Raw genomic sequence first — 7,598 nt, forward strand, 5'->3', positions numbered from 1 at the left:
CAAAAGCGACAGAATTTAGGTATAGAATATTCCCTGAATGTCCCCAAAAATTCCCTGCATCTGCCTCATTTTACTCCTAAAATTGCCTCAAGAAAGCAAAAACTATGTAACATATATTCCTACCAGGATAGCCCCGACAGCCTGCCTTCCTACCCATGCGGGCATGCGTATACATGCAGACGGCATGGGTGGTATTCATAGTTATACTAGTCAGCCGCATGGGCTTGGACTGCCACCTAACTGATCTCTTAGGGTGCCCACTATAGGGAACTAAAGGGGTATTTTTATTTATGCACTGATGAAAACATTAGCGATGCGGAGGACATACACAGGTTACATTCAGCGTTTTAAGGCGAAAGCATTTGCTGTCTCGTTCTTGGCGTGCGCTGTGTGACCAAAAAACGTCCTTCGCACTGGCACTTAAAGACCTGTCTCCGCCGTGAATATAACCACTATATGCCTGCCATCCTCAGCCAAGCGCGCAAACCCCTACTCCACGTTGGGCTCGCCAGAAAACGATCATAATTCCACTCGTGTAGCGTATAAGGATGAGAGTAACGATGACGACGACGATGCTGTTAGTGATAATGATAATAGCAGCGATGACAATGACGGTGTATTTAGTTGATAATGGTAAATATGATAGCGATAGTGAAGATGATATTAGCGATGACAATGACGACGCAATTAACGAAAACAATCCTGCAAAGTGGCGTTCGCCACTTTCTGCTCTTAAGCAGACCTAAACGCAGTCATGTAAATTTTAACGGAAATAGCGCGTTATACTATCCTGCGCATGCGCCGGCTTTGCCAAAAGTGTAACCAGACAGCATATGGTTTGCTTTTCATTCGCACAACGGAGCCCGTACGCCCCCCCCCCCCCCCCCCCCCCCCCCCCCCCCCTCTCCTAAAACTGTTGGACATGTTTAACGACAGCCCTTGTACTCCCCTTTCAGGGCCTTTTCATCTTAAGAGGATCCTCTATATGAGTAAGAAGAAAACCATGCTGCCTACTCTCTCTTCGTAGAATGTCTGAGGCCATCATCATCATCATCATCATCATCATCATCATCATCATCATCCCGCTGGGTTGGCGCATTGATTACGGCGCTCGACTATACTGTTCCCAAGGACGCGGGATCGAATCCCGGCCTCCGCGGCCGCTTTTCGGTGGAGGCGAAAAGCAAGGCGCCCGTGTACTGTGCAATGTCAGTGCACGCGAAAGAACCCCAAGTGGTCGAAATTTCCGGAGTCCTCCACTACGGCGTCTCTCATAGCCTGAGTCGCTTTGGGACGTACGTTAAACCCCACAAACCAAACCAAACCAAGCCAAACCTCTCTTCGTAAACATGGTACATATATATCCCCATGCTCAGTGGACGGACATTGGTAATTGCAGAGTTGGTTTGAAGCCAATGGAGACAGAGATACGGGAGGCAGACAGGGGGAGGCGATGAATTGTGAATGACAAAACGCGCCTAACGTCCCCGCACGGTGATGTAGCATGTGGTACGCCTGTCAGATGACGGAACACGCGAGCTGCACGTATATATGGGGTTCGTTTCATAACATGCGCTGCGTGAGGATGACGTGGTGGCACGAATGGAGGGGAAGTGAGTAAAAAAAGAAAGCAGTAACGATACTAGAAGGGGCGAAGGTGAGCGAGCGAGAGATGATGAAGAAGTAGAAGTAAGTAAAAAGAGCGGTATCGACTACCAATCCAATCAGTGGACGAGCTTCTCGCGTGACTGAGGGTAATACAGCGGCAGCACGAACGGACCGGGCGTCCCCGCTAGGCGTTGTCAGCGTTTGGTGTTTGCACGTATGATGTGCACGTGCGCCTACTGTGTGGATGAAAAAGGCGGGCGATATCGTCGGAATTATGGATGACAGTCAGCCGCTATAGCCGCCCCTCCCACTGCGCTTACATCCCGATTTGTCCTTTCTTCATTAAACACGAGAGAGACACAAGTGGCACATGCATTGTTTATCAATGAGACGCCGATACGCAAAGCGCGGCTTTGCCACGGTTGAATTGTGAGGCTTTCTTTCTTTCTTTCTTTCTTTCTTTCTTTCTTTCTTTCTTTCTTTCTTTCTTTCTTTCTTTCTTTCTTTCTTTCTTTCTTTCTTTCTTTCTTTCTTTCTTTCTTTATTTTCTTTCTTTCTTTCTTTTTGTCTTTCCTTTTCTTTTTGACGGGGAGCAAGCCACGATGTCACCATGGCCGCCATTTTGACTTTCATGGCGCACGACGAAAGGCCGCAAGCATATAAGTGCGATAATTGGACCTATTTGGTGATACATTTTGAAGAACCACGCTAATTTTTTTTACGAGCGGCAAACAGAACGAAGACACAACATATATGCAGCTTCCAAATGACAGTTGATTTTTTTATTGGAGCAGAACTCGTTTTTATAAACGGATACGAAAGTGCCATCTATGGGTAAAAGTGTCAGAAAAGTTAAAAAAAAAAAAAAAACTGATGAAAGGCCAATCAGAAAGCGCCATCTATAGAAGCCAAACTCCAAATTGCCCCTTGGTCCATTTGAAAATGGATGTCGAGTCGGATGTGCTGACGAATGCAGCAAGAAAATTATCATAGAATGCGGTTCAAAGTATCTAAAACAGGAGGCGTATTCATCGGAGAACCGAATTCACAGCCCCTCTAGCGCAATCGCCATTTCCAACTATGGAACACGTATACATACGAGATTACATGGTGGTGGTCTAACGGTGGTGAAAGAGCGCTACGGCACAAGGGCAAGGAAAACAACAGACTTAACAAAGCACTGACTTACAGCTGACTCATATTCTAGAAACATTAATTCTAGAAACTCATGACTCGTATTCTAGAAACAGCTCATTCTCTAGAAACATTAATTGCGAAACATGACACAGCCAGGCAGGCTTTTTCCGACATATGCCGCTATGCACAATGTTTCTAGAGAACGAACATAGTGCAGCAAATTACCCACTGTCGCACTATACCTTGAATCAAATTTCTTCCGCAGCGTGCTCTCTTGCTCCTTTGCAGGTGCCACGCGCGATGCGCGTCTGTGACGATTTACTCTAATAGTTTCCGCCGCCTGGCGCGTTATATCATTGGGTTACAACGCTAACAGGAACTTTGCATACAGACTCACTTTTCGGCTGTGTTGTGACATCAGTGTGTGGCGTGTATCTATACCTCAGCACCACGTCGGAGAAGAGACGGTTGTACAATCAAGGGACTTGATAGACTGCAGGGTGCTCAGGCGCCCTTGAATAGCCCGTTACGATCTCATAATTTGTGAACGAACCCGTGGAGGAAACGCGAGCACCTAAAAAAAATTGTTGGAATCGCCCTCTGTCGTTTCAGGCCATATAGAGGGAGGCCATGCGAATGCTCTATTCAAGGCTACCTTCAGCGCAGCTGGTTCTTCATATCGTGTGTGCGAATATATCTCTCCTAAATCTGCTTAATAATGCAATGCCATAAGCTTAAAATTATTCGTTGTTTCCATGATAAAGTTTTTTACCCGGTCCTGCTCGAGAAATCTCCGCGAGCGAAGAGTCCGAAGAAGTCTCTTTGTTGTCCCGTTTCCTAAAAAATGCCGCGGCTGAACTATATGCGCCCATGCATATACTCACATTAAGAGGCCTTCATTCGAGATTACAGTTCCCTTACAGATGCGATAGCATTCCCAGCGCTTGGCATTATCGTCCTCGCATTTGAAAAAGTTCGCGCCCTTGAAACTTCGAAGGCGAAATCGGAGAGAGTGAAGAGAAGTGACGTCATTGTGCGGTCACCTTGGCCAAGGCTGTCGCGACGAGCCCGGTTGTCGCGATAATCAGAGTGAAAGAAAGACCATGATGGATAAACCGCAACAGAAAAAAAAATAATAATAAACGTTGGCTCCAAGCAATCTACAGGTTCTCATAAATTGTCCACATCGGTGTATAGAAAGATGCCCGCTGGGATTAGCGTTATACTGTTAATTATAATTATTCCATGGCTCTTTTGCGCAGCAGTGACATTGGAGTCCCCCAGCACGGAGAGGGTACACTACACCGTCATTTAATGCAGTCAGTTATACAGTCGGTTTGCTTTGTTGGATTAACCCCGGGGTCAGGGGCCAGTCGGAGCGAAGGGCTCCAAGCAGTCAGCAATTGCAGGCGGCATCCCTTTGAGCAAATCAGTAGACCTCCCAGTTCTCGAATAACTCGACCTCTTATACTGCTGTGTATCAGCGCTCATCCCACTCTGCAGGCCGTTCGCCTCTTCCCTTTGTTTTCACATATATACGGTGGCACAAAGCAATTAAAACAATTAACGCTGCGAGATAAAGCTGCACAGCCGACATAGCCATGCTTTCCGCTTTTAGGGATGGCATCAGCAGTGGAAGCAGCAGCAGCAGTTGGGATTCATCGCGTAATAAATTATGATGATTATCATCATCACTATGGGCAAGCATTGACTCACGGCAAAGTTGTTATGCTATATGCCACTGCTATGTGCCATGTACCACTGCTATATTATGCTATGTACCACTGCAATGCCTCTGTAGGGTGCGTCGGCCTCGTCAAGCCTTTCTACTGGCTTTTTGCCGGCGCACCGAACATCCTCAAGATATTAAATAAACATTATTTATATTCTTATTCTATGGATAAGAATTTCCAGCAGCTCGCAACGTTTGAGCTGAATGATAGTGTATATCACGCAAATGATATTTCGTCTGAAGCACAGTTCGCCTTTAATATGTAAGTGACGAGTATTCCAGAAGCAGGAGACCGGAGATGCGGTCGGGGCATTTTTGTTTTGTTTCGTACGCGAATAGGGTTCGAGGGGAGCCAATTATGCTGACTCATTAAGAGGTTTTGGTGATTAAAAGATATGCCACATCACTGCCACTGAATAAAGCCACTAGGGTGTGTGGTACTGAATAATGGCCTGGTTCCGGTTTCCACGCTAGCAAAAAAAAAAAAGAAAAAAAGTATCGCCTCTCTACTACAACGAAGGTAATCTACAGGACAAACGGAACACGGGACGGCCAATGTACGTTTACCTAGGCCATCAAAGCGCTTTATTGATCTGAACCTTGATTACCTCTTGGAGGCCACTGACATGTTTCAGAACGAGTTATCCGAGCAACAAGCTGTTGGCCGTAAGAAGAATAAAAAAAAGAAAAACTAATTGACGGCTGTGGGTGTCCCAGCTGCTACCGGCTTGTTTTGGAAGCGTGTCGCTGCGAATATTGCAGCTTTGGGAGTATATAATCGATACAGCGTCGAAACGTGTAACAATGCTACACCTTTGGTTTCAACCAAATGGTAAAACGCGCTTTTTTGTGTTTTTTTTTTTCTACGTCTCCATTTTTCCACAGTTTACGTCATAAAATAAGGATTGGAAAAACCTTTCCGTAACCTTCGCTAAATGGTATGTTATTCCTAAGCTCCAAGTAATGAAAGCTCGAGCTTACAGTAAGTACAGTGTGTACAGAGCAATAAACCAAACGGTAGTATACCTAAAATTTAAATAAAAAGCGGGTCGGTGGATCAAATACTTTGTGGAGAGCAAGGGTTAATGAGAGGACAATATAAACAACTAAAATACACCCCGATTAATGCATGTGGCTTATCTCAGAAATATTATAGGAGGCGCAGTCCATGCACACTATAATTGAGCCATGAAGGATGTATAAAATATTGGTATTATTTGTTTAGTTATTTATTCGTCCATGAACAGCAACAGTCGTGTGTATAGTATACTAACACCCTAATCACAGAGGAGTTTGAACGCAATAATTCGAACAACATGGCCACCACTGAGGTTATTTTTGATATAGTACTCATAAGAAAATAAGCGACGTATAAACCTATCATAATACATGCAGAGAAAACAAGGTTGAACTTATATTCGAGTAACCTTAAACACACAGTGCCAATACAGCACCTGACAACCAACACAAATGCAGGCATTGAGCGTATAACTTAGCAAACAAAAGTCTATCAACCTTGTTATCCTTACAAATAAACGACGCATAGAATCGGAAATGACGACATAGGTAACGTTTTCATAAAATCTCACGCAGAACAGTTTACGTAAACACAAATATTCTCAGTGAATTTCGTTCTTTTTTTTTTTTTTTCAGCCTTTCTTCCCCGAGGCAGTATCAAAAAACAATGAGGACATGCTTCTAAGTAAAACATATAGCCCAGGTTCAAAATAAGACAGCTTTATGTGACTCTTTTCCGCGATGCAAACATCGCTGCATGGCACATTCTTCTGAATCAGAAATCAACATTGCATTGAAACATTTAAACATGTATATAAACAATATATATGTCCAAGCGCTCGCGACTGACTTCCATGGTCAGTTGTTCATCGAAGCGTCGAAAAATCAGCAGTCGTAATCAAAATAGATACACCGAACGTGGTAAACATACCGCTGCTGTGAAATGTTGGACGAATATTTGTGTGCATTCGGCTGCCCATTCATTGAAATAGATAGAATAAAAAATTCACGGTGATGATGAATCTCCTGTTCACTATTTTTCTTCAAAGATAACCCGCAACAGTCGTCAATAAAAAAACAAACAAACATCAAGACACTGCGAAAAAAAAAAAAGCACTACCGGTATAAAACGAGTAACGGACGTTTCAGACTCACAAATGAGGATGGAGACAAGTAATCCATGGCGGGCCTTATGTCGTGACGCTGTCAAACTCGAAAGCCGGCGCGTTAAACAGCGAAACTGAATTTAAACAAGCAAACCGAAAACAAGCGCTCGCAAACCACTTAGACGCTCAACGTTGCCGCGGTGAGGGTTATCATTTTTCTTTTCTAAAACTTGCGAAGGTCCTTCCGGATCGAAAAGATAGAGCAAGGCGGGAAGAAAACCTAGCAGGATGAACGCGCGACCAACGCATAAGCAGTAGGTACGCAAAACGAACAAAAACAAACAAACTTACCTTTTCTTTTCAGGCCGAGCGTAGGCTGTCACGTTCTTTCAGCTGCGCGCGCCGGCATCTCCATGGCCCGTTATACCCCCCTACGCACACCAACCACGCCGCACCGGCACGATCCAAGGGGGAGTGAATACTGGCGCCGCTCCCCCCGCAGAAACCGTTTTGTGTGCCACACCAACAGCACGCACAGATGAAGAGCGAAAGGGAAAAGCAAACAACTCCCAAAAAGCCCGCGCCGCTAACCGCCGCCTCTGCGGCTAGCGATGTTTGAACGCAGTTTGGGCTGGCTCGTTCCTCCGCCGGACTATTTGCGATCGCGTTGTGTCATGTGTGTGAAGCGGCGCTTCGGTATCTTTGGTTGTGCAACTCAGTAAAACTCTGCACAAAAACTGTGAATCAAAATCTAACAATCAAAGTGAACTAAACCTTGCAACTACCAGATTATTGCGCCATCTGCTGAGCTCAGAAAAAAATGTTTTCTGCAACAATTGCAAGAATAAGATGATAAATATGGAAATACCTTGCACACTAGGTAGCGCGTTCATTTGATAATTTTCGAGAAATAGCATGACTTTTGATTTAGAGTTTTGTGTCTTCAGGATGAAAAGACCCTCCTCTTGCTTTCGTTCCAGCACGCTGTGTATTTCTCC

At 44.8% G+C, this 7,598-nt stretch overlaps 1 protein-coding gene across 1 annotated transcript in view; it reads right to left on the bottom strand.

Annotated features, from left to right (window-relative positions):
- The window catches only part of LOC146173021 (uncharacterized), a 77,635-nt gene extending 70,401 nt beyond the window's left edge, over nt 1-7,234 (bottom strand). Inside the window, exon 1 of the mRNA XM_084584769.1 lies at nt 6,952-7,234. The gene's annotated coding sequence lies outside the window, so the exon portion shown is untranslated. The remainder of the gene's footprint in view (nt 1-6,951) is intronic.
- Between the last annotated feature and the right edge of the window lie 364 nt (nt 7,235-7,598).

This window comes from Amblyomma maculatum, chromosome 11, assembly GCF_055883805.1.
Source record: "Amblyomma maculatum isolate TAMU_Amacu chromosome 11, ASM5588380v1, whole genome shotgun sequence".
NCBI lineage: Eukaryota > Metazoa > Arthropoda > Arachnida > Ixodida > Ixodidae > Amblyomma > Amblyomma maculatum.